This window comes from Sciurus carolinensis, chromosome 14, assembly GCF_902686445.1.
Source record: "Sciurus carolinensis chromosome 14, mSciCar1.2, whole genome shotgun sequence".
Lineage (NCBI taxonomy): Eukaryota > Metazoa > Chordata > Mammalia > Rodentia > Sciuridae > Sciurus > Sciurus carolinensis.
Window position 1 is genome coordinate 12,905,789 of NC_062226.1, and position 25,166 is coordinate 12,930,954.

The 25,166-nt window shown below is 47.4% G+C and overlaps 1 protein-coding gene across 4 annotated transcripts in view; it reads left to right on the forward strand.

Annotated features, from left to right (window-relative positions):
• Window positions 1-25,166, forward strand: part of Ttll11 (tubulin tyrosine ligase like 11) — a 233,373-nt gene that overhangs the window by 150,504 nt on the left and 57,703 nt on the right. The window lies entirely within an intron of this gene.

The following is a 25,166-nucleotide window of genomic DNA, read 5'->3' on the forward strand; positions in this document are numbered from 1 at the left end:
GACAGACTGGCAGCAGTTTTGGTTATCAAATGCCCAACAGTAACATCTCAAGGTGTGAGAGGGGACCATTGAAAGGGTGTCTCTGAAGAGTGAAGACACCCTAGTAGATGTCCCATCACGTCACATTATCCACAACCAGGTCACTATCCCAACCAGAAACGAGTATTGCCAGCATGAACTGGACCACCAATTGGCTATTGGCTTAGAACCATCAGAGGTCACCCTGGGACAGGGCCTTGGGCTGTGGTCAGCCTCCCCTGAAGCACGTGGCCTGCAGGAGGAGCATAGGTAAGTGCCTGGACAGAATTTGAGTTCTGTAGGCAAAGGGAAAGGACGGGGGTCGGGCATCGCTCATGTCTGTGACAGCTTCCCAATCCTGAAATACACCTGCCCGGTTTCCGAGGAAGACACATGAACCCAGTGAGGAATTAGTTTGTCTGAATAAAGTAATATGAATCTTAGGAGATGGGAGTTTTGTAATGACTATCCCAACCATCCGGCTGTCACCCGCTACAAATCAAACTCTAATGTGGTTAGCCCTCTTCCGGTCACACGCACTGAGCATCCCTTCAAGCTGGGACGCCATTCATTCCCTACTTCTGAGCATCTTTTCCATCTTTTAAGGCACAGCTCAGAAAACACTTGCTCTGAGGGCCTTTTCTGACCCCCAGAACCAGAACGAATGTTTCCTTTTTCTGTATTCTCATGTGTTCTGCTTTGCATGTAATAGCTGCTGAAGGTTGAGGCTGTTTCTCCTCCTGCTTTGTTTAACAAATGATGGCGCAGTCAGGCACCCTCCTTGTAAACCATCCAAAAAATGCGTAAAGTCTATCAACTGAAAAGGCAAAGCTGCCCACCCTGCAGCCCCTCCAACCCGACCCCACTTCCCAGCAGTGGCCGCCGTCAACTGATGGCTTTTCTCCTTCCACAGTTTCTTTTGTAACATTCAACCTGCAAAGATAGGCAGGCTTGTTTTGTTGCTGTTGTAAGTTTTGTAAATGTGGGATCCCACTCTGAGCTCGAATGTGCATCTGTCACCCTGTGGCCTGCTCTTCACTCCGCGGTACGGTAAGGGCGTGGCTGAGTCAGGCGACCCGGAGCTGGCCTTCCTGTCGCCCTGGCGGCTGGTGGTCCAGTTTGGGGCCTTACCATTCTTCTCATAACCCACTCCCTGGTGACGTGGTAACGGGAACTGAAGTCATTTCCCCTTTTCTACCTTTCTACGTTTTGAACTCTACTGCAAGGAACCCTTTTGCTGTGTCTGTATGTGTGTGTGTGTTTGCCTACCTATGCCAATATTTCTGGGGATAGATTCCTAAAAATTGCTGGGCTAAAGAATAGATGATTTTAAATTTTGATAGCTATTGCCAAATTTTATGAAGGTGTTTTGGGGCCAGCTGCTGCTTGTATAAGAGAAGTAATTTCCAGACTTGCAGACTTTATAATCCAATAATTTGTTTAAAAAACACATAAATTGTAGAGATAAGATGAGGAAAATAACCAACATATTATTTTTCCATGGAAAGATATTTTTTTAAAAATATTAAGTACCAATTATTATTAATTAAATGTGAAGTTGGCATTTTGTATATCAAAACAGTCTAGGAGCTACAATTTCTCATGATTTACTATTGTCAACTTGGTTTCATGAAGGAATGGATACACACCTTCACACGCACATGCACATACATACACACGGGTTCCTTTATTTCTCTCACTTCACTGTGTTGTCTGAGCCTTAATCTCACGTCCAGGGTCACTGGTACAGAATCATGAACCAGCTGCCCCCCCTCCCCAGCTGTTGTCTACTCTGCGACTACCAGAGGGTTTGGTCACAGGAAGAACAACATGTTCCGTCATGGTCCCCTGCACTGGTACTAGCCACTGTGGAGAGGGGGTTTGAGTCTGAAGTTGATGAATCTGGGCAAGAGGACCTGTGGCACACTTGGCCCGAGCAAGAACCTAGGGACCACAGTGGCACCAGTTCCCGTCCCCAGTCCTCGCCACTCAAGGGCTGCAGGCCCTCCTGCCATGGCGTGGCGCTCACATGACAGCCAAGTCAGAAGTGAGGCTTCTCCCAGCGGCTGTGGCCTTGGGAATGGGTCACACAGGAGTCCGTACACGAGACAGAGGACAGGAGGGGGCTGCGTGATAAAGGCCGGAGTGCTGGTTGGTTGGAAAGCTCCAGGAAGGCCTGTGGGCATCTGCCACAGAGGATGAGAGCAGGGCGGGACTCTGGTTCTGCACCTGGACAGCTGGGGGCTGCTGAGCTAGTAAACATCTGGACTTGGCATTTTGTTTAACTTTAAAGTTCCTTTATTTTCCTTGACTTCAATTCCATACCCTGGCCCAACCCAGGCCCTCCAGGCAGCAGGCACTTGGGTAAATTTTTTGTGTGATTGGGGTTGGCAAACTTTTCCTGTATATGGTCTGATAGAAAACATCTTGGACGCTGCTGGCCATACTGTCTCTGTCACATCTGTTCAGTCCTGCCATTGTTACATGAAATTGGCTACAGACAATACAATAATGAATGGATATGGCCATGTTCCAATAAAACTTTATTCACAAAAGCAGATGGCACATTGGTTTGACCCAGGGACCATAACTATACTGGGGGGAAGAATAAGAGCAGACTGTCTCAGGATCAAACTTAAATCTGGTACTTAGACTCTATGTCACCCAGGCAAGCTAGCAAACTATTTTGCCTTGTCAAACCTTAGTTTCTCCAAATGTAAAGCAGGAATGATAATTGCAACCTTTGAACTTGTTGCAAGTGCTACATGAGATGACGTGTGGAGAGCATCCAGCAGAGGGTGGCATGCAGATATGATAGGGGCTCCAGTTTTGCGGGGGGATCCAGAGCCCCACAGCCTGGCTTCCTTTCCATAGACCTGTCCAGGGTCTAACATGAAAGAGCAGGAGGCAGAATTTTTAAGGACTGACAGAGTGAAATGCTTGGGATTCTGATTTGATTTCAACACAAGCACTGGGCAGAGACATAATGTCCCTGGTCCTTCTTACACAGCCTTCAGGTGTCAGTTCAGTAGCGTCCTGGTTTTATTACATCCATCACAAGCAGCTTAAGGCTTCCAAAAACACAGTCCTACACAGATGTTGAGCCTGTCTGGGGATTAGAAATATCCTCTTCTATTAAGCATAAATTAACTTAATCACCAGGTATGAAAGATAAGCAACATAAACAGCATTCCCTGAAGCTTTCATTAAAATTAAAATTCTATTTAAAATTTAGCTTGTATTTTCTAGGAGTTGAACCCCTTCAAAGAGATAATATCTGCTGTAAATTTTCATGCTGACAGAGTGGCAGAGATGAATGTGCAGGGGACAGTGATGTACTGTGTAATTTAACTTTGCCTCCTGGTCTTTTTGCCAACGGAGGGATCTGGACATTTTAAAGAAATAATTAGTCTCAGTAAGACTTGGGTTTTGAACACTTTCAGGAGCATTCAGACTAATTCAGAAAAAGAATGAAATTCTAAGTCAAGATGACTAAGAGCAAGGTGCTGAGAGTGTTGTTGCTCGGATCCATGGTCTGGAAGGCGCTCTTAGAATAGGACAAGCAAAAGGGAGGCAGGACAGCCGCCCATCAGGGGATTCCAGATACAGCCTCCTTTGCCTCTGCCCCTGTTTATCTGGGTTGAAAGACAGAGTGATCAGACTGCACTGCACTCTTTATCACACTTTACAGGAGAAACACCTCGAAGGAAATTCAGTCAAGTCGACGCAGTGTGGTAGAAAGAACATTGAAGCCAGACAAACCTGCCAGGAATCCTGGTTCTTTTTTGGTTTGTTTTCTGCCTCTGATCTTGGAGAAATCTGATAATTTCCGGGAACCTCAGATCCCTAATCTATAAGATCAGGAAATTAATGCCTTCCCCCTAGGATCACTGTGAAGGTTTGCGAGGACCTGGAACTCATCGTGTCCTAGATGCTTACTAAATGCTTAATGGCATCTACTTGTTTTAAGAGATAGCTGAATCTCTGCCATGCACCAGATTCTGGACTAAGTACTGAAGAACTGTCTAGAAAGTTGCACAATACCTCCCCACTCTCAAGACGATCATCACTCCGGGGTGACTGAGACCGACAGACAAGTAAATCACAATCGAGGGTCACAAGCTTGGCAGTGGAAGAGTATACATGGTTCAGAAGTGACACAGAGAAGGGGGTGCTCTGCTATGTTTCAGGACAGTGAGGCACGTGTAGTCTGTAGGGCAGAGAAGGTATTCTGAGCCAAAGGGATGGCTTCAGCAAGGTCAGAGGGGCAGGGAACAGTGTTTGGGATTTGGGGGACAGTAAGCAGAGTGGCGTTGTCAGTCAGAGAGGAGGACAGGGCAGGAGAATCACAGGGTAGAGCATCTCTTCATGTGCACGCTCAGTCTCGGAGGACCTGGATTTGAAATGTATCTGATGACCTCTCAGGTGGGCCACAGAGCCCCAGCTGGCACCAGATGGCCTTCAGGTCAGAAGTGTCCTCCAAAAGGAAAATACCGTCATTGCCTTGACAGAGCTGCAGATTTTAGATGACTCTAGTGGCCGAACTAAAAATGCAGTGGACGAGGAAGGGCAGGCGGCTGGATCCCAGTCCCTGTTCAGGTGTACCTGTCTGTCTCCTACCTGACTCTGGCATACACTCTCCTGGAGCCCAGGACCTGTTGCGTAGTCGGAAATGGAAAATATCCGTGGAGGAATTGCTCCAGTGCCCCTCTGTGGGGGGAGTTCAAGGGGAACCTTCTTCATCCTGCTTTCCTCATGGTGCCATTCTGAGGACCGGGGACAGGATAGGGATGACAGAACATTGCAGAATCCCAGGGTGTATTCAAATACAATGTTTGATCATCATCATTACTTATGCCAGTTAGAACCTATACCAAGGTTGAAAAACCAGCTTCTCCACCCATTAGAACATCTCTATATGACTACTACTGGTTCTCTCATTTAACAAAATCCAGCACATGCTTTTTAAAAACACCAATAAAGGCAAGCCTCATTGTTTTATTTGGTGATTTACCTTTTTACAATTGCAAAGTTGATTTATTAGTCAAAACAGTAATTACACTTGAGACAAAAATCCAGGCACTTTCCTATGTAATCTTAAAAATGTTAATTTATAGGGGGAAATTTTGAAATCCCACCTACTTACAAAGCAAGCATTATCTTTAAAAAAAAAAAAAAAAGCAAGAAAGAAAGAAAAAAAAATGTTTTCCCAAACATTTTCAACTGTCTTGACAGCTCACATGTCACTTTCCCCACAAATACACAACCCTTTGTTTTAATAATAAAGGTGTTCTAAAGAAAACCACTGCTGCTAAGGGCGCGAGCCACTGTTTAATTTGAAGTTGGAGTGATATCGCACTGTTTCCAAACTGTTACACTCAACTGATGGAGCAGTGCAGGGACTAGAAAGTTTCTAAAGCTTTCACAAAATGCAGGGAGGTTTTCTACAGTAGCAGAATGTTTTGGAATTGTCGTCAGGAACGGTGTTTGAAATCAAGCCATGCTGTAGGTAAGGAAGACCCTGGTCCAAGAGATTGCTAAATGACACCAGATGGACCTCATGAGACAAAGTCAGGGTATAAGAGACCTACCCATGGTCATTTGCAAAACAAGTTTCTATAAAGAGACCACAGTTCTAGCTGTGGCTTTGCACTTGAACTCTGTATTGTGTGAACAAATTAGCTACCCACTTCTGAGGCTCAGTTTCCTTGGGTGTTGCCAGCAATCCTCTGTCCTGGGACCTGACATGCCCCTTCCCTTCTTCTCTGTTGCCCCAACGTCTCCAGGTCTGCTCCTCTGAGACCTTTCCCTCACCTCCAACTGTCTAGGAGTGACCAAAGAGGACCCTGGTCCAGCTCTGGCTCTTTTCCTCCTGTTGAGTGGTTCTGGGCAAGTCCCTTCCCCTTGCTGGGTCTCAATTTCTTATTCCTAAAAGTGAAGGTTCGGCCCAAGTGATTTCTATAGTCTCCTCCAACAGGAAACTCTAGGAACCCACTAGCACTTGCGGTTTGGTTCAAGCTGACTCTTAGCTTGGCTGTGAGTCTTTGGCTTGTTGGAGACCCCTGAGAAGGGAGCCTTTGGGCTCTTCTGTTTTTCAATGGTCTTGTGTTTAAACTTTAAGCATGTGGGTTTCTTAAATGCATTTTAGTGAAGATGACTTTTTATCTGAAAGATGATTCTGCAAACCGGTTTAGGATGGCAAAATGAGATGCAACGGTGCCTCCGAAGAGCTCTGCGGTTCTTGCGTGGGCTTTGGAGAATTTCCCGACCTCCTCCACGGTTCTCAGGGTAGAAGCTGCCACTTTGTGCTCGGAAGACCACGTGGCTGTGTCATCTCGCCTCCTCCCTTCTAATTCATTACGCCTCGCAGTGTGTTGCTCTGAAAATCAGACCATCAAGCTCGTCAGAAGCACAGGCATTGCAGGAGCGGGCAGGTGTGGAGTGAGGCCCCGGGAGGTCCTCCTGTCACTTGAGGACTGTAAGTGTCGGGCCACAAGCGTCGAGATCTTGATTTTTGCTCCCCTAGGGACTTCTGCCCCGCTCCCCAGTCCTCAGTGGAGTCCTAAGTGGTGGTGGAGGGTGTTGGCGCCTGGGGTCCCCTGGGGTCCGACCAGGAGGTTCGTCCCTCCTCCTGGAAGTCTCATGGAAACTCCCCACATCTGCTCCGCCCCTTCACTCTTCCACACACCTAGGAAGTTCCTAAAAGGTGCCTTATCCTTCCACACTTCCATTGGTTTACACTTGCAGTTTCCTCTTCCTGGATCCAGGCATCCCTCCCCTCCCACCTGCCACCCAACCCGCTCCGCCCAAGTCTTCCAGCTCCTTCTGGAAACCTTTGAAACCTTCCCTGGATGCTCCATGTGATTCAAGAGCCCCATCACCCCTGTGCCCTCCTCTGGATTTACACTTGCATTGCACTGAATGACCCTCAGTGCAGCGACACCTCTACCAGATGGGAAGGCCTCCGTGGCCATGGCCGCCTTATTCTGATTTGTCTTTCCAGTGCCTAGCTCAACACCTGGAGTCTAGGTGCTCAACTACAGTTGGAAGAACAAATGAACAAATGAATGAATGAATGAATGAATGAATGGATAAGCTGATTACGTGTTATAAGTTAAATTAAGTCCCCCAGTCCCAAATTCAAATGTTGAAATCTTAACCCCCATAACTCAGAATATGGCCTTCTTTGGAGATGGGGTCTTTACAGAGGTAATTAAGTTAAAATGAGGGCATTCAAGTGGGCCCCCATCCAATGTGACCAGTGTCCTCATAAGGAGGGGAAGTTTGGACAAAGACACATAGAAGACAATGCAAAGACCCCAGGAAAAGATGACCATCTGCAAACTGAGGAAAGGGGTCTAGAATGCTCATTCCTAAAGACAGTGACATCCCTGTTTCTCATAATGGATGTTCTGACTAGTTAAGAAATCAACCAGATGGACCAATAATTGAAGAGATACATAGAGAAAACCACCATCAAATGGGAAAATGACTTTATTAGTTACTTCAATATTTAATGACTCCCCAGTGCAGCACTGTCAAAATGGGAGATGGATCTCTTTTCATTGCTCACGAGACACCAGCTTGCAGCAAGATCTTTCATAAGTACTAATTATCACCAAATTTTTCTGACCTGGAGATGTGAATGGGTCACATTAGGATACCACGATGGCATCCCTCTTCCCTGACTCTGTCCCCTGCCTCACTTTAAAAGAAAGATCCAAAGGGTCTGGTGAAATATTAGAACTGCAAGGGACTGGAGCTCTGTCCATTCCCACAAGCTCATTTTACAGATGGGGAAACTGAGGTTGTTGGAAGGGAATGGGTGTCCCTGGATCTCCCATTTACTTTGGGATAGACTGGGGCCGGAATCTGAAGCTTCAGCTCAGGTACAGTCCTCCATCCCTGAAGGAAGGTTTCTTCGAACCCTTCTCATGCCATTCACATGACTTAGGTTTGGTGACTGGAAACCAGAGTCTAACCTGCCAGTCTTCTTCCTTGCTGTCCCACGTCTCTCCCTTCTTTAGGAAGGAGCTGCCATTATCTATTTTACAGATGAGAACACTGAGCCTTAAAAAGGTGAAGGTTCTTATTAAGGATATAGTACCAGCAAAATGGCGATTTTATCCAGGCTGTGTTACTCCAAAATTTCCCACCACACCATGCTTTTACTTCAAGAATCCTTATTCTTGGGTCTTAGCTAGTATCCACTTGTCTACAATCAATACACGGCAAAATACGTTTTCATGGAAAACCGCCACAAATGTAAGACTCCCCAGAGAAATCTGCAGTAAGACTTTCAGATATCCAAGGTCTTATTATCCTTGGAAGGTGGCTATTAAATGGAAATGAGCGAGCAAATGACATCGGCATGGCAGACAACCGGAACAGACACCTGGGGGTTATCTGAAAGAATCTTGAAGGACGTAGAGATAGTGGACTAAGCGTGGTGAGCTCTGATTAGTGAAGACCAGCCTCTGTCTCACCCCCTCTGGTTTCTCATGCTTGTTTCCCTCATCCATGGATAACCTTCGTAAGAGGATCATGAAACCTCTGTGTTTTGTCGTCGTTTCTCCATGAACTCTGGGAAGGCACAGAGGCTTCCTCTTCCTCTCTGGATCCCAATGCCTAGCACAATGCCTGCATAAATATATGTGAAATAATGAATTCTTTTGTTTTGGAATCACTGTAATTTTTTTTCAAAGTGACTGTTTACTGCTTCGCAGTCCAAATTTTGCAAGTACTTAAAGCAGTTTAAAAAAATAGCTGGCATACTTAGTGATTTATTATGCTGAATAAAATAATTTAAGTCTATTAATTATAGAAGTATTTCTATTGGGCTAGATGTATTTAATCATAAACTACCATTTCTTTAATGTGTATATTGTGATAATTGCTGGGTCTCTCTAAAACCCTAGAGAAAGTTTCATCTCTTTTTCCTCCCAGGCAAGATGCAGAAAACCACTGAAACTTTAGAAGTAATATTCTCTTCTGATCATTGTTCTGTGTCCAGCCTCTGGGCTGTATCAAGCCCTCTTCAGCTGCTCCCTTCCCTTTTCCTATGCCCCGGATTCTCAGCAAAGCCAATCCCCATGCTTACTAGGAAATTGAAAAGCAATCTCCGTCCTGTGTGTGCGTGCCTGTTATGCATTGATAGCTATGCCAAGTCTAGGGAACTTCACTACGTTCACCTTTAGGGAGCTCCCAGCCTAGAGGGAGACTTGAACAAAGAACTCAGATAGGATAAAGACCAAGTAAGTGTTAAATGAGGTGCTGGTGAGGAGCTATGGAAGGAAGAATCGGGGGAGGGTTCATGGAGAAGATGGATATTTTAAAAAATTTATTGCATAAATGGATTCTGAGCAGCTGACATCCCAAGTTCACATTCTACACCAGAAACTCAGGAATAGAGTACAGTTTCCAATTCTGGCTGTTAGGCTGCTGACTCAGATTCAGATTCATAGCTTTGAGAAGAGTCCAAAAAATAATTAGAGATACAAATCTCAACAACTGTTTCTTGTTATTAGGAAGGTGATCACAGGTCATTTGAAAATATTGCTTATTCTCATTTCTTCTAGCTTCACATGCTCCTATGTGATATATATTTAAACTCCTATTTGTATTGAAATCAATAGAAAAATTCACCCTATTTTATTGTGATCTCAGTAGTAAACTTTGTGGCAAACAAAAGATTATAGATGGAAAAGCTTTGAACTGATGACTACAGGTTTATTCCTTAGCAACTTAACTTACAAGGTCATAGACTGAAGTCAGCTTTTATATCAAGAGCCTTACAGTGTTAATACCTGTTGACTCTGAAATTTCACTTCTGGAAATTTGCACCAAAAATATAATCCAAAATTACCATAAATATTTTTTGCATAAATGCATTCAGCAAGTATGAAAATTGGCAATAATCTAAATATCTGTTAGCTTAAGGGATAGTCATTCTGTCATTAAAGATAATCTCTACAAATAATTTTGGTGATATGGCAAAATGCCTATGGTAAAATGTTAAATATAAATGCAAGTTACAAGATTTTATACACTATATAGTATGATTTCAATTATGTAAAAATATGTGCATAGAATAAGACTAGAAGAGAATTTACCATATTAAAAGTGATCATTCCTGGATGGTGAGATTGCATATGGGAGTTTCATTCTTTTGTCTGTTTATATATTTTTTATGTCTTCTACAAACAGACAATATTATGATATTAAAACCAGAGATATCAGAGAGAACCTCTGTAACTTGAACCCATTATACACAGCACAGCTCAACACATTCTGTGATTTGAGGGTCCTGGGAACAGGAGACAGAGTTAGCAGAGTTTTTCAAAGCTAAAGAGTATGATGGACCAAACTTGGATCCATTTGAGTCTGTAATCATGGACCCAAAACACCAGGAGAGGCATGGAAGTCCAGGAAATCAACATGGGTGTGTTAGACAGTTTTGCATTTCTGTGACACAACTTAAAGGAGAAGTCAATTTTATTTGAGGCTCATGATTTCAGAGGTCTTAGTCCACAGACAGCTGAGTCCATTGCTCTGGGTCCAAGATGAAGAAGGACTTGCTGCCCTGGTGGAAGAAGCAAGAAAGGACTTGGCAGGGAGCCCAGTCAAAAGGGCAGGGATGATGGTCAGGTTGTCTTCCTCACAGGAAACTGATAACCAAACAGACATGGCAGCAGAAGACCAATTGTGTGGAACTGGCTCACTTCCATAAGGTTGGGGTTGGTGGTAGCTACCAGAGTTGAATGTTTCTCTTAGGCCTGAGAATTCCAGGCTTGAGCCTTAACATCATCAGGGCTAAGGTGACTGAGGTTCCATCTGTGAGGCCAGAGTCAGAGTCAGTGCTCAGTAGGCTAGAGGATGCTTCAGGACTGAGGGACTCCAGCAGCAAGGGACTGGCTGCTGTGACTCTGGATGGGCAGTATACTAAACCTGCAATAATGTATAATAGTCAAGCAGTTGCTGACATCCCTTGGATGATCATTGTTGAATGTGGAAATATTTTTAGTTAGAATTTTCTCCAAAGAAAAAATGCTGTTTCCTAAGAGAACTTCATTATGAGTATGGGAATTAAAGCAATTGATGTTTCACGGTCAGGTTTAGTCCATGTGTGCAGTTAAGTTGGTCTGTATATTTAACCCACATTGTGTTTGGTATCCCTGAGTTGGCTGGGTAATCTACAAACCCCTTGCTACAAAAAGAAAGGATAAATGTCATCCCATTCAAAGCACAGAAGGAAAATTCCCCTCAGTATTTTCTTTGATTACATTTACCTAATCCTTTTAAATGCACCATCAAATTTGTTCTTCATGACATATTTATGAAGTATAACACAGCAGAACCACAGAGGCTGGTGAGTGCCCTACATGAGCCACCGTTTGTGCCTAGGAAGGGCACGTGTGTATGTATGTGTATAGGCAATGGTTTTTTTAAAACATTTTACAAAAATAATGTGCATAAAAACAATACCTATGAAAAGATGTAAGTATAGTCTCAGATACATACATGAATATTCAGATTTATATAAAATTTCAGTCCCCACAATGACTTTGCCAGGGAGACATCATTCCCATTTTAAAGAGAAGAAAACAGAGGATCAAAAAAGATTGGCTGATCCAATGTTGCGTACCACCTAAGTGGCGGAGTTAGAATTTGAACTGTGGATTTTTTTACTTCAAAGTTGTTTTCACCAACTATCCAGCTTTGTCATGTATATGGCAGGCACTTTGCTGCCAAGTCACAGGAGCTGCACAGATTTAGCCACGTGTTTTTCACATTCCAGAGCACTTCTGGGTTCTAAAGACCCAAAGAAAGAAACAGTGCAGAAAGAGCGAGACGGACCTGGGTTCCCATCCTGACTCTGCCATCTGCTTGTCGTGTGTTGTCAGGCAAGCAAATCTCCTTGATCCTTGGAAGGATGTCTGTCACTTATGATCCAGACTGTCACAGGGCCGGGGTGAGGATTAGACATCATGCGTGTGAAGTGCGTATCAGTTTCAGGTACACAGGAGGCCCTCTGCATGAGGCCGCTCTTTATTACCTTTAGATAGAGACCATCCTGTGTCTGAGCTTCCTCTCAGGGACGTGTGGTTTCAGAAGCCACGGGAAAGCCCCAGGAGCTGGGTTCGCCCTGGAAAAAAGGAGCTTGGATGAAGACAATGCAGTCAGCTCCACAGCACAGAACCAACAGGCAGCTCCTACCTGGCAACCTTTGACCTGACAGGGAAAATGCTAACTGGATGGCAGGGCAGAAGAGGCTCTGGAGCTGCCCAGTGCCTGCCACAGAGAAGAAGCTCAAGTCCGAAGAGTATGCATGGCATGGCCAAAACTGTGCCACTGAGTAGTCTGGGCTCGGGGTCTGCTGTGCAGCTCCCGTCTGTGCCAGAGAGGAAGCACACGGCTCAACTGAAATGCAGCACCGAAGGCTTGCTGTTGACTTCCTCACACTCAGAGCCCAGGAGCAAGAAAGGAGAGCGAGCCAAATCACCAACATCCCATTAAGGATCTCTAAAACAATGCAGTAGAAACCCCAGGCTAAACAGATCGAGCACAAACATGGCTGCGCACGATTAAAGAGACACTAGGCCTAGAGTGGGGCGTGGGGAATCAAAACAGACTGTGAGAGACATCTTTTGCTCCAAGGTTCCTAACTACAGTGCTTTAGCTAGTACTTAGGGGGAGATACCCAGCATGAACAATGGCTAAAGTAAGACTTTGGAGTCAGGCTCTTATTCAAATGCCACCTCCATAGTGCACACCCTGGCCCACATGGACACACTGGTCATTTAAAATGATGATTTTAAAGAACTGCAAACATGTCAGTCAGTTTTCCATTACTATAGGGAATAGCTGAGTTAATCAACTTATAAAAGGTTTCTTTTGGCTTACAGTTTTGGAGTTTTCAGTCCTTGATTGATTGGCCTTTTGTTACTTTGGTCCCAAGGTGAGACATCACATTATGGCAGAAGGAAAGTGAAAAAGAGAAAGAGGAAGAGACCAGGGTCCCAAAGTCCTCTTAAGGGCACCCCCGCCAATGAGCTAAAGACCTCCCCTAGGCCCTGCCTCTTAAAGGTTCCACCACCTCCCAGCAGTGCCAGCCTGGGGACCAAGCCTTTACCTCGTGGGCCTTTGGACAACACTTAAGATCCAAACTATGGCCGTGGTGTCCAGGGAAGGACATTCACTACAATTGCGGTGGAGGATTTTTTTTAAAACAACAAATCAGTGAACTTGTTTTATACACATACAGACATTTATGCATCAAAATGTTAATTGGTTATTTCTGGGTGGGAGGCTAACAAATGTAATTTTTTAATCTTATTGCTTATCTATGCTTTCATTTTTCCCCTATAGAGAATAAGTATTATTTTTAAACAGCATGAAAAGCAATAAAAGTAATTTTTGGTTTAATCACATAATATATTGTCTGTCTCTAGCAACATAACAAAGTAGATATCTGATGAAATTCTCCTAGCATGTACTGGATAATTTTTTTAAATATTTTTTTTTAATGTGTAGATGAGCTGGCAGGAAAGTGAGAGAAATTCTCAGCGATCAGAAACAATGAGAAGGCTCTCTTCCCGAGGGGTAAGCAGGAGGCTGGGTTCTCCCTGCAGGCACAGCCCCAGCAGCCAGAGCTTGGGCCCAATCTGTGGAGAGAGAAAATCTAGAGCCCAACAGTGAGGGAAGTGTGATTGGAAGCTCCCATGTAAAGTGAGGACCCCTAAAAGATCACTCCTTCCGTGGGTGAGCTGGGGAATCCACAAAGGGCAGTAGAGGGGCATTCGCCAGGGTTGGCCTTGGGTTGCTTTAAGACTCCACATACCTGCTCACGAGGGTTTTGCATTGGAATTCACATGACTTGAAAAGCAGAATACTTATACTTTAGTTTAAAGGTGGTCTAGGTTTTTGGCACATGGCAGAAGCACACAGCTCTTCTCTGATGAATGAACTTTAAAGCCAGGACTCAAAAATTCCAACCAATAAAGATCCAAGGAACATAGGTTCATAGTAGGGAAGAAAAAAAAGCCATAGGAAAATAAACCACATGAGGAAGAATAAGGAGAAAAATGTCAAAATTTAGAATGTTTCGTAATGACTATGAATATTCAAATTATTACATACATAGTATAAAATAAATATATTTAATTCTTTAAAGAAATGAATATCAAAAATAAAACTACTAGCAAAGTTTGTATAAAAGAAAATGATATGGCAGATTTTAAAAAGGAAGGAGACTTAAAACAGAAATTCAGTGGGATGAGTTTAATAGCACATTAGACCCAGCTATAAAGAAATTAGAGAACTGATAGACAACTGAAGTCACAGTTGAAGAAATTACCCAGAATTTAATGTAGATAAGTAAGGAATGAAGAATATAATGGAAGTGTAAAGATGTAGAGATAGAGAAGAGGGCTGGCATACATTCTATAGAAGTTCCAGAAAAAGGTAGTAGAAAGAATGCAGAGAACTGAATGCCGGTGGCACACAAGCCTGTAATCCCAGTGGTTGGGGAGGCTGAGGCAGGAGGACCACAGGTTTGCAGCCAGTCTCAGCAATTTAGGGAGGCTCTAAGCAACTTAGTGAGACCCTGTGTCTAAATAAAATATAAAAAGAGCTGGGGATGTGGCTCAGTGGTTGAATGCCCTTGGGTTCAATCTCCGGTAGCAAAAAAAAAAAAAGAAAGAATATAAAGAGGTGAGAGTCAAAGAAATTAAGGATGAGAATTTGAATCCCATACAAAATAAATTAGAAGAAATCCACAGGTGACACATGTTTGTGAAGCTGTTAAATACCAAGGACAAAAAAGCGGACATCAGGAGACAGCACGTCCTCAGCACTGTGAGAGAGACTGGCGGCTAACTCTTCACCAGCAGCAACAGAATCCAGAAGTCAGAGCGTCAGGTCCTCAGAGAAAACAACCAAGGGAGGGGAGGAATCTCAGCCCCAGGAACCATCATTCAAGAGAAGCTGCTACAGATCCTCACTAAAGGCAGATGCTCCAGAGTTAAATGCTAAATTTAGCAGCAGAGACTGTTTGGGCCATTAGGAGGCGCCCTTCTGCCATGTGGGAGCTTGATAAACAGGCTGGAGAGGCAGGCTGTCCTGGGTTCAAATCCCACTTACTGGGTATATGAACTTAGGCTGCCCACAGTACTCCCTGGCTTCTGTTTCTTCCTCCATAAAGTAGAGGAAAGAGTGTCTACCTCAACAGGTGATTGATGGGGTACAATAAGGCACGATACAAAACTCTGAATAGACATTTATAAACCAAATTTCTTCTCCCCCACTTTTTGTTTGGAGCGGGGAGGTACTGGGGATTGAACCCAGGGGACCTGCACCACTGAACCACATCCTTAGCCCTTTTTATTTTTTCTTTTGAGACAGGGCCTCACTGAGTTGCTGAAACTGTCCTTGAACTTGCAATCCTCCTGCCTCACCCTCCCCAGTTGCTGGGATTCCAGGCATGCACACTGCACCTGGCTATAAGCCAGATGTCTTAATTAGTTCAACATATATTTACTGAGCACATGATGTGCACTTGACACGTTAGTTGCTGGGAATGTATCAGTGAACATAACGGTCAAAATCCCAAATCTTATGGAATATTCTAGTAGTAGTGGAATATAGGGAAAGAGAAAAAAATAATTAAAATATACAGGAGGTAACTCAGGAACCACCTTGAGGAGAGAGGGAGCAAGGTGAGGGAGGAGAAACCCTCAGGCAGAGGGACTGGCCAGTGCAGAGGCCTCAGGGGACTGTGCCTGGCAAGTTCGAGGAGGCCTGGAGCAGGGGACTTGCAATGCCAGTGTGTCCCCTTGTGGAGCTCAGGTCTGAGGAGCACAGGGCCTTGTGGAGCAGGAGAGGCACCCTTGCAATGACAGGATCATGAGGGTGCCCGAGCTTCCCAGACTGGGCAAAGAAGACCACTCAGCAGAAGGAGCGGGCATGCAGACTGGAGAAGGGGTACGGAGCTCCTTCCCTGCCTAGCAGCTCGATGGACGTGCCCCTCACCATGTTTCTCAGGGGCACGTGGGGACATGGTGGGTGAGGTTCAAACCTGTCCATGCCCCACCCCCGGCAGAGTGACCTCTCCCATTATGGGCCATGTCCAGTCAGCCTGCCATGCTTGACTCCTCGGAGGACAGAGAGGTCACTGGGTTGCTGTGTGACAAGATGGCTAGGACCCCTGCATAGCTGGAACCCTCACACTGCAGAGGAGGGGAGAGGAGAGGGGAAGGGAAGGGAGGGAAAGAGCAACCTCCTCTCTTGGGGAAGACATGGTGGAATGGGGTAAAGCGTGACCACAGAGGCGCAGGGCACAGGGAACCCAGGAGGAAGCAAGAGTGCCAGGGATGGGACTGGAGTGAGTCCCACCTCCCTGATGAAGCACCTTTAGGAGCTTCCGAAGGGAGACCACCAGCAGGGGTAGCTGGAGACTTAGACTGCCAGTGTGTGTTTGGGAGTGTGGCAGTGGGGCGTCCAGACTACGGACGGGTTGAAATCGTGGGCCGAAAGCCCAGTGAGGAGTGGAAGCTAGGAGACTCACTTGGGGCCATCACAAGGTGACGGTGATACCGAGAAGGCTGCATCTCTGGAGGAGAAAGAGAAAAGACAGGACTGGGCCTGCAAAGTGACTACCCTTCGGGGCAGCAGTTAGCAGGCTCTGACTGCTTGGCTTGAACCCCAGCTCTACCATGTGCTGGCTGTGTGACCTCAAGTAAGGTGGTTAAGCTCTCTGGGTCTATTTCCTGCCTGACAGTGTAACTGAAGACTGGAAACACTCAATGGATATCAGCTAAGAAAACCAGTATGGGTTGTTGTTTTGTTTTTTCCATCACTGGAGAAAACTCAAAGTTCACAGCCTGTCCATGGTGAGTCAGTCACACCCCGACTTTCAAGGAATCCCCTTTTAATGTTTTCCTGCGTGTGCATGGCGCTCTGACATTCGTAGTTATGCAGGTTTCCTTAATAAGGCCATTCGCTTCTAGACTGTTCAGTCAAACTTGAATTAGGGCAGCCTGAATTAAATCTGTTGAATAGGCACTTGGTTGACATTTACTTTCCAAAGCTCCTTCCGTGCGGTGGGGTAAACAAAGAACCTGGCCGTGACTCCCTACCGCCAGGAGCCTCTGATTCTCTGTACGTGCTCTTCCTTCAGCTTGGGCGCCCATCTCACTCAGCCACTGCCCCATCCCTGGTCCGGCAGGAAAGCTGTCCCCTGATGGTCATCTCCAGGCCTCCTCCTCCCGCTGCTGCTGCAGCGCAGGGTCTGCCCAGTCATCCTCGCCAGCCCCAGGCCCCTCGTGAAGGTCAGGTTTCCGCAGATTTCCCTGTGCAGGCCTTTGTGTGGCTCCAGGAGCATTTCTGTTCCCATATGGGGGACATGAGAGTCACTCCTCTGGGGAATAATTAGAAAAAGAGGAACCTGAGTTTTGGGAAGAGAAGAGAGAAGCGGCGAAGGGCAGCGCTGGAGAGGCTGGTCCTGGGGCTGCGAGGGAGGGGCGCACAGGGCAGTTCAGGGCCTGGGCTCTGGAACCCAGCCGAGCGTCAGGAGGAGGCACCTGACCCGCAAGGTAGGCAAATGGGCCGGGTTCCGGACCCAGAGTGAGGAACCTGGGGCTAAGGCCACCTGGCCCTGGGAAGGGGCCGTGTGTACGGTAGGCACACGGAAAACAGTCTCTGTGCAGCACCCACAAGTGGGAGCACTCCCAGCACGCCCTGCTCCCCAGCACTCCCAGCATTCTCTGCTCTCCCAGAATTCCCTGCACTCCCAGCACTCCCAGCATTCTCTGCTCCACAGCACTCCCAGCATTCCCTGCATTCTGGGTCTCTGATAAGGTCTGGGGTCAGATCCTAACAACCCCTGATTATTCAGTGGAGATGAGCTTCACAAGATTATTCACAAGATGAGCTTCATTGTGCACGTTATCTGCAGCAAAGCAAAACACTTTCCAGACATCTTGATCAAACTGCAAAAGAGAAAGTCCTAAAAACTGTCCAGGGGAAAATAACAACAACAAAACAACAAACAAACAAACAAAAAAACCCAAAAACAAAAACCGTCCAGGGAACAAAGTGAACAACTTACTGTTACTAACTTTAAGATTTATAAGATAAAGATAAGTCATATCTTTATTTAGTCATTCATCTTTATTGTCTTGTTTCAATGAATGCAGGACCTTTGTAAAAGGTCTTTAAAATCTTTGTTCCTGACTTTGGTCTTCTACCTGGCTCTGCCCTTTCTTCTCATCTGTGAATTCTCCCATCTTAAGGTGTTAGTAATCCAACCTCCTGGGGTTTGATTTGGTTTTTTAAGGTTTCATAACTGTCTCGTCCCTCACCGCACTTTGTCCTGTGTAACTTCCCTTTTAGGAATCTCCCTGCTCCAGACTGTAAGCTCCTTGCAGGCAGGAACACTGTCTTCTTTCATATGCCTCCTGCCCAGTGCTTGGCATAGGGCAGTGTCACCTGTTGATCTGCTTGGTGCCAGCGTAAAGACACTTAGTGCCTATGGCTTCGTTCCAACATCTGACAAGACGTGGACTCAGCCCTCTCTGCTGCTCCCACGGGGTAGTTAGTTGTGGCCCAGCCCTTCCTCAGTGTTGCAGGTGGGGCACAGGCAGCCTTGAAGCCACCCAACAGCAAGTCTGTAGAACTTAACTTGTAGCTGTCTCTGCAAAACAGCTTGCAAAAGAAAAAAACAACTGTTCATTATGCTTTCTGATTTCAGCTTTCCAGCTATCTATATGGACAGAAAATACAGATTCTCTTCAGTTTCTGACAGAATGTCTTCATTGAAGCTTAAGCTTTCGAGGCTTCCCATAGTCAGGTACTGGCCAGTGGAATAGATGTAGCTGGGATAACCTTCGTCTCCTTACTGCATCTCTCGGCAGGGTGCGGTGGGCCTGAGAGAGGAACAGGGCAGCAGGAGTAGAGATGTAATCAAACCAACCCCAGTTCATCCTTGCTGAGTGGAAGGAACATGGCACAGTGGGTAAAGGACCTGACCTGAGACCCTGTCCAGCCATTCACCTGCTGCGTGACTTCACCCTCCCTGAGCCGCAGGTCCTCATCTGTAAAATGGAGATAATAATGCTCAACTCCTAGGGTCATTGTGAGAGTTTTCACGCAAGTGTGATCACAACTATATTAAATCTCTCTGCATGCACGCACACATCCACACTGAGGAGAGACAGGAAATTCTAGAAAGAAAGCATCAATACATTAGTAATGGCCATAACAGTGTTTCCCTGTGAACCGAATGGCGATTTCCCCCCCTTTTTCTGCCTTTTGGCACCTTAAATATTTTTTGCATGAACACATATTGACTTTATAATTAGGAAAATAGAGAATAAGCTTTAGAGTGTAAAACAGGAAAAAAGAAATAATATGCATTAAGAGGCAGGCTTAAGTTGGCACTCAGTAAATGGTAGCTATTTTTACTAATTAGTCATTATGCCTAATAATAATAATTAGGAGTAATGATTTCCTCTGGGACCAGAGGTTGTGAATGAGTCTGTTGGAAGTGGCTGATGATTCACAGCTCCCTTCCCAGCAAGAGCAAGTTCTGGGTCCCCTTCCAGCAGGCCACCCCTCACTTGCCTCCCCGGATCCCTCTACAAACCCCCTGGGCTCCAGGCCTGGCACTGCTCCTGTGCTGACTGCCCCCATTCAAAGCAGCCAAAGGGTCCTGAGCCCACAGCAAAGGGACCCTGCCTTGGTGCAGGTAGAAGTCCTCCCTCCTCCTCCAAGGGGCACAGCAGTGGCTGTGGCAGGACATGGCCATCCTCCTGCTGGCTGACCATTTGTCCAGGGGTCAGTAAGAACAAGGAATTGAGCTTCATATCTATTCCTTGCATTTGGGTAGCAGAGAAGGTGCCCGGGTAAGAGTTTCTAACATCTGAAATAAACTTGACGCCGCGGATGCCAAGGTTGGGAAAGTTAAACACGAGTCTCTCCGTCTCCGACTATTTGTATAGTGATGATAATGGTCAGGATTTAGCACAAGAGAGTTTTAGTCTAAACTCTGAAATCCTTTAGGGTCCAACAGGTTCAACCAGAGAGGATTGAAATTATGCATCAAGGAAAGGCAAAATGAAATTCCTAAACTAACTGTGTGACCTGAGCAAGTCAGTCAACCTCTCTGAACCTATGTCCTCGGGTGTGAAACGAGAGATCAGCAAATCTCATCCCCAAGGTCCCTGGATGTTCTCAATCCCATGACACGATGATTATAAATATAGTCAGTTCTGGAAAGAGAGTGGACTTGGATGTTTTTTGTACTCAGTGGGCAGGCTGCCAAAATGTGATGGGCGAGACAGGAAAGGACAGGAAGTCTCTGTATTGCTGACGCTGATGGGCGTGGCCCAGAGTTGACGGGTGATGGAAGGACTTCAGTGGATGGCTTTAGAACAAAGGAAGCAGCTCCTCCACACATCCCGCCATCCCCCTGCTGCACCTGAGTGCCAACACGGAGCCCTGGGCAGAGGGCACACATGCTGTGTGTTGTCTCTGGTCCTCCTGCCACGCTGCTGGAGCAGCACTGCCGCCGTTTCAAGATGAGGCAGCTGACGCGTTGCTCATTTTTCCAATAGAAATTCTCTGTGCACGTACGGTATGTTCAGCGCAGGCACCGAGGAGCTGAGATCCAGCAAGATCATCCTGCCCCTGTGGAGCTGACGGTTAAGAAACAGATAGAAAAGGGTATTTGTGAAATAATCCGTAGTGTGAAAAAAACCTCAAAAGGGACAAAGACAGGATGCCATGGGAGCCTAGCAGAGGGAGCCATCCAAGCCAGCAGAAAGGAGGAGCGTAGTGGGAGGAATGGCATCTAGGCAGAGGGAGTCATGTGCAAAGGCCCAGGGGTAGTGACCTTGGCAATCAGAACAGTCTGGCTGGAGCTTAGATGGAGATGTGGTAGGAGGTGAAGCTGGAGAAGTATCCAGAACCAGAGCGAGGGAGGGCTCAAGCAGGTCGGAGTTTGACTTCGACCTGCAGGCAGAGGAGCCAGTCATTGGTGCACGCATGAGTTCAACCCTTATTTACTGAGTGCTCACTGTGTGCCAGGACTGAGGAGCCCCAGGGGACACCTGTAGAATCCCTGCCTTGGGGAACCGACATTGGGGAGGGCGACGATGGAGGGTGAGCAGGCAGGAGATGGGCATCAACACAACAAATGCATAAAGTCTATACAGCTGCCTTTTCCCAGGGTCTGCATCCACGGACCACAGGACAAAATGACAGGGGGCGGGGCGGGCATCTGAGCTGCACGTGACCAGACATGTTTTCTTGTCATTATTTCCTAATCTACACAGTAAGGCGGCTAGTTAAGTAGTGTTTGCATTGCATTAGGTGCCACGAGTGATTTAGAGATGACTTAAAGAACACAGGAGGATTGTGCAGGTTGTGTGTAAATATCATGCCGTTTCATGTAAGGGACTTGAGCTTCCGAGGACTTTGGCACCCACAGGGGGCCCTGGCACCAGGCCCCCACAGGTCCCCAGGAACGACTTTGCTATGATAATTGGTAATGAGTGTTGCAGAGAAAAATGGAGCAAGGAGCAACCTCTGGGATGCGGGAGAATGTGGTCTGCCACCATCGACAGCATGCTCAGGGGTGGCCCGTCTGAGAAGGGGACGTCTGGACAAATACTTGAAAGAAATGAGGGAGCGCACCAGGGACAGGGGAGGCTGAGAGTGACGTGGTCAGATCTGCTCTTTGGCTGTGACATGGAGGACGTGTTGGAAGGGGACATTGATAGCAAGGAGACTTGCTATGGCTTTTGAAATGCAGGTGACCCACCAATGAGGTGACAGGTGATGACAGAGACCCAGGTGAACCAGGCGACTCGGTCCCTGTGAGAGGAGAGAGACTCCATCTCTTCTCTCTGGTTTCCCACCCAGTGACTGGGGGGAGGGGGTTGGGGGCGTTGGCAAGCTCTCCTTGGAATGGGGGGGGGGGGCACAAGGCTGGAGGCTCAGGTTTCAAGTGGACACTAGAGACCAAACTCTCTGATTCCACCTGGGCCTCTGGGGCAACCAGGCCTCGGGGACAGGAAGGAGGATGGTGGCCGCAGAGACTGGGTGGAGGAACCGGAGGTAATGTGTAGCAGAGACGGGGTTCGGTTTGGGAAGATGTCATTCTGGAGATGGAGGATGGTGACGGCCGCATGACCAGGAACGTACCCGAGGCCCCTGAATCTCACGCGTAAAGAAGTTGAAATGGTAGATTTTGTGTTGTGCATAGTTTATCAGTTTTATTTGACCTCACGTTATTCTCTTTATCTCTTGTGGGCCTCAGGCCTGCTAGACAAGTGCGAGTTACGTCCCCAGCCCCTGGTTTACCGAAGCACATTTCTTTTTTGTTTTTTAATTTCTAAGCGGTTTTCCCGAAGTCAGGCAGGTGGGAGTCCAGCCAGGCTCCAGAGCTCTTTGTACACTTTTGTCCCTTCTTCTGGGCCCTCTCTCTCTCTACCCGGCTTGGGATCACCTAGGAAATTTACGAGGCCTGTTCTTCCTCACTGTGAAGCCTCACGGGGCTGGGAGAGGAGAGAAGCCTCCCACACCTCCCCTGCCTGGCGTGGAGCGAACCCTTGAGACCTGTTGGTTCTTTCTCCTCTTCTCACCGGAACAACCTGCGACAGACCTGAGGTGAAAGCCAGGCTGCAGCTCCTGCGAGCTCTGTGGCCTTGGGCAAGCCCCTTAGCTGGCCTGTGCCTCAGTTTCCCACCTTCAAAGAAGGGTCAAGAATTCCTGCCTGGCAGGGTCGAGGACCAAAATTGATAGAACCAGTGCTCGAGAGCCCTAGGACGGGGTCTGCATGCCCCAGCTTCCAGTAAACACCTGCTACCATTGTGTGGACACAGGGTCTCCGCTATGCAAAAAAAATAACACAGTGACGTGAGACCCCCATCTACTTCCTTCTCCACTCCCACACGGTTTTACAGGCAGAAACAGCGCTTGCTGGTAGGTGAGCTGTTCGCAGAATCCTGAAACTAGACCTCTGGGCTGGCTTCAGTAATGTGTTCAGGTCTGACTTATTTTACAAAAGAGACCAACTCACCCGGGTTCAAGTGACGTTCACTGAGCCACTGTCCTGAGCCACGCCCTGTGCTGCTGCCAAAGGGTCAGAGAAAATTCTGACCAGGCCTCTCTCTGCAAAGAGCCGCTGGGCCTGGAGATCAGCACCTAGATGTGTTTTCACGGCACACAGTACAGGAGCTGGGAATCCTGGGGTCTCTCCGAGCCCTAAAACCCAAGTGCCAGGACCCCATGGACAAATCACACCCATCTCCAGTGCTCAGTTCTTGTCCACCTACAGAACAAAGCCCTTGAACTTGCCAGTCTAAGACCTGAAGCTATTTCCTTTTCAAAGGAATGGATCCCTTTGCCCCATTGTGTGGGACACAGGATAATTGGGGGAAGATGGACCACAGTCCCTGCCTTCTGTACTCTGTGGACTTGGCCTCTGGACCTTCTTTATCAGCCACGATGGGCTCAACCCCATGGTCCATGGGAACTAGCAACAGACTGCTGGGGAAGGGGAGGTTGCTGGGGCCAGGCAGAGTCCAGGATACAGAGAATTCCAGCGGGGACTGAGGCAAGGGCTTCAGGCCAGTGGCCCCTGGACCACATGAATAATTAACGGCAGGGTCCCCCATCCAGGACAGCCGCAGGCTATTGGGGAGCTGGGCTCCAGAACATATAACCCACTCGGACCCCCCACTGTGGGGCCAGGGTTGCCTGGAGTCCCTGAGCAACTCAGGCCTGAGCAGGGCAGACAGCTGCCCCAGTGCAGAGAGTGCCCAGTGAAAGCAGACGGACCTGGGCTCCATGTGGGTGACCAAGGGGCAGGAGCCCTCTTCTCACACCCCAGTGCCAGCCCTGGGACAAAGGAGAGGGGACAGCCTTCTGCATTTGCTCCCCAGGAGCTTCCTGCTTCACTAGTCCAGGTGTCCCCTCCTCCTCAGGGCAGGGGGGAGAAGGAAAGTGTCCCAGCTCTCTCCTCCATCGGATCTGCCTTCTGGCCCTCTCTCTCTCTCATGCCAAGGCACAGTCTGCCCATCTCACATGGGACAGCACACGCGTGCTTTCTTATCTCAGGCCGGAATTGAGTCAAATCCAGCACAAAGCTGTGTTTGGATCCTGGGGATCATTGGTATGTGCGCTAGCATAGCGTTTCCTAGTCAAATTCTCAGTAGCCGACCAAAGTCGATTAACGTGGGGCAGAGAAATAGCAGGTTATCATTCAACCACGACTGCCATCCATATGCATGAAGCCTGGGGACCTGACTTCCTTACAGAATCAAGCATAACCTTTAGAGGGACCAATTTCAGAGAAAGCACTACCTGCACCCCCGGCCAACCCGACCGCTCCCTGTACGCGGGGGACTGTCGCCTCAGTTCTGCAGCAACAGAGCAAGCTGTGTGGGCCGCCCACCTGTGATACGTGCTCTTGAAGCGCTCGATGGGCTTCTGCCACTTCAGAAATCGGTCACATCTAGAAATACCTGGCTTCTGTGAGCGTGTCATGGCTGTGTATAGGAAAAGCTCACCGTGATCTCTAGAGCTTGCCTGAAACAACAGGCTTGTTCCGGAAACAGATGTTTTGTGATACCCCCGCGTGACAGGCTCGTCATCCCAGGGCTGGAGATGGGCCAGCAGTTAGTCGCCAGCCTCGCAAGGACGCAAACGTCTCTGCTGCCGCCCGCTCCCCCCGCGCGTCTGGGCTCAGCGGAGATGTTCCCGTGGCTGCTCCTTCTGGCACTCGGGTTCTGAAGTTAAACAGTTGACAAGTCTGAGGGCAGAGACGGAGGCAGTCGGACAGGGGTGCCCAGGGGAGACGTTGCAAGGAATCGACTCCGACCCTTTTAGTTCTGTTCAGCTCTCTGTCGTTGAGGGCGTACTGTGGATGGGGCTCTCCCTAATGACTTTCACTTACACCCTCTCAGAGTGAGGCCCAGAGGTTACCCATTTCAGAGATGAGGAAACCGAGCCTTGTATGAGTTTCCTAAGGCTGCCAGAACAAGTCATCAGCATTTCCATGACTGAAAGCACAGAAATGTATTTTCTCACAGTTCTGGAGGCCAGAGTCTGAAATCCAGGTGAAGACAGAGCCACACTCCCCACTG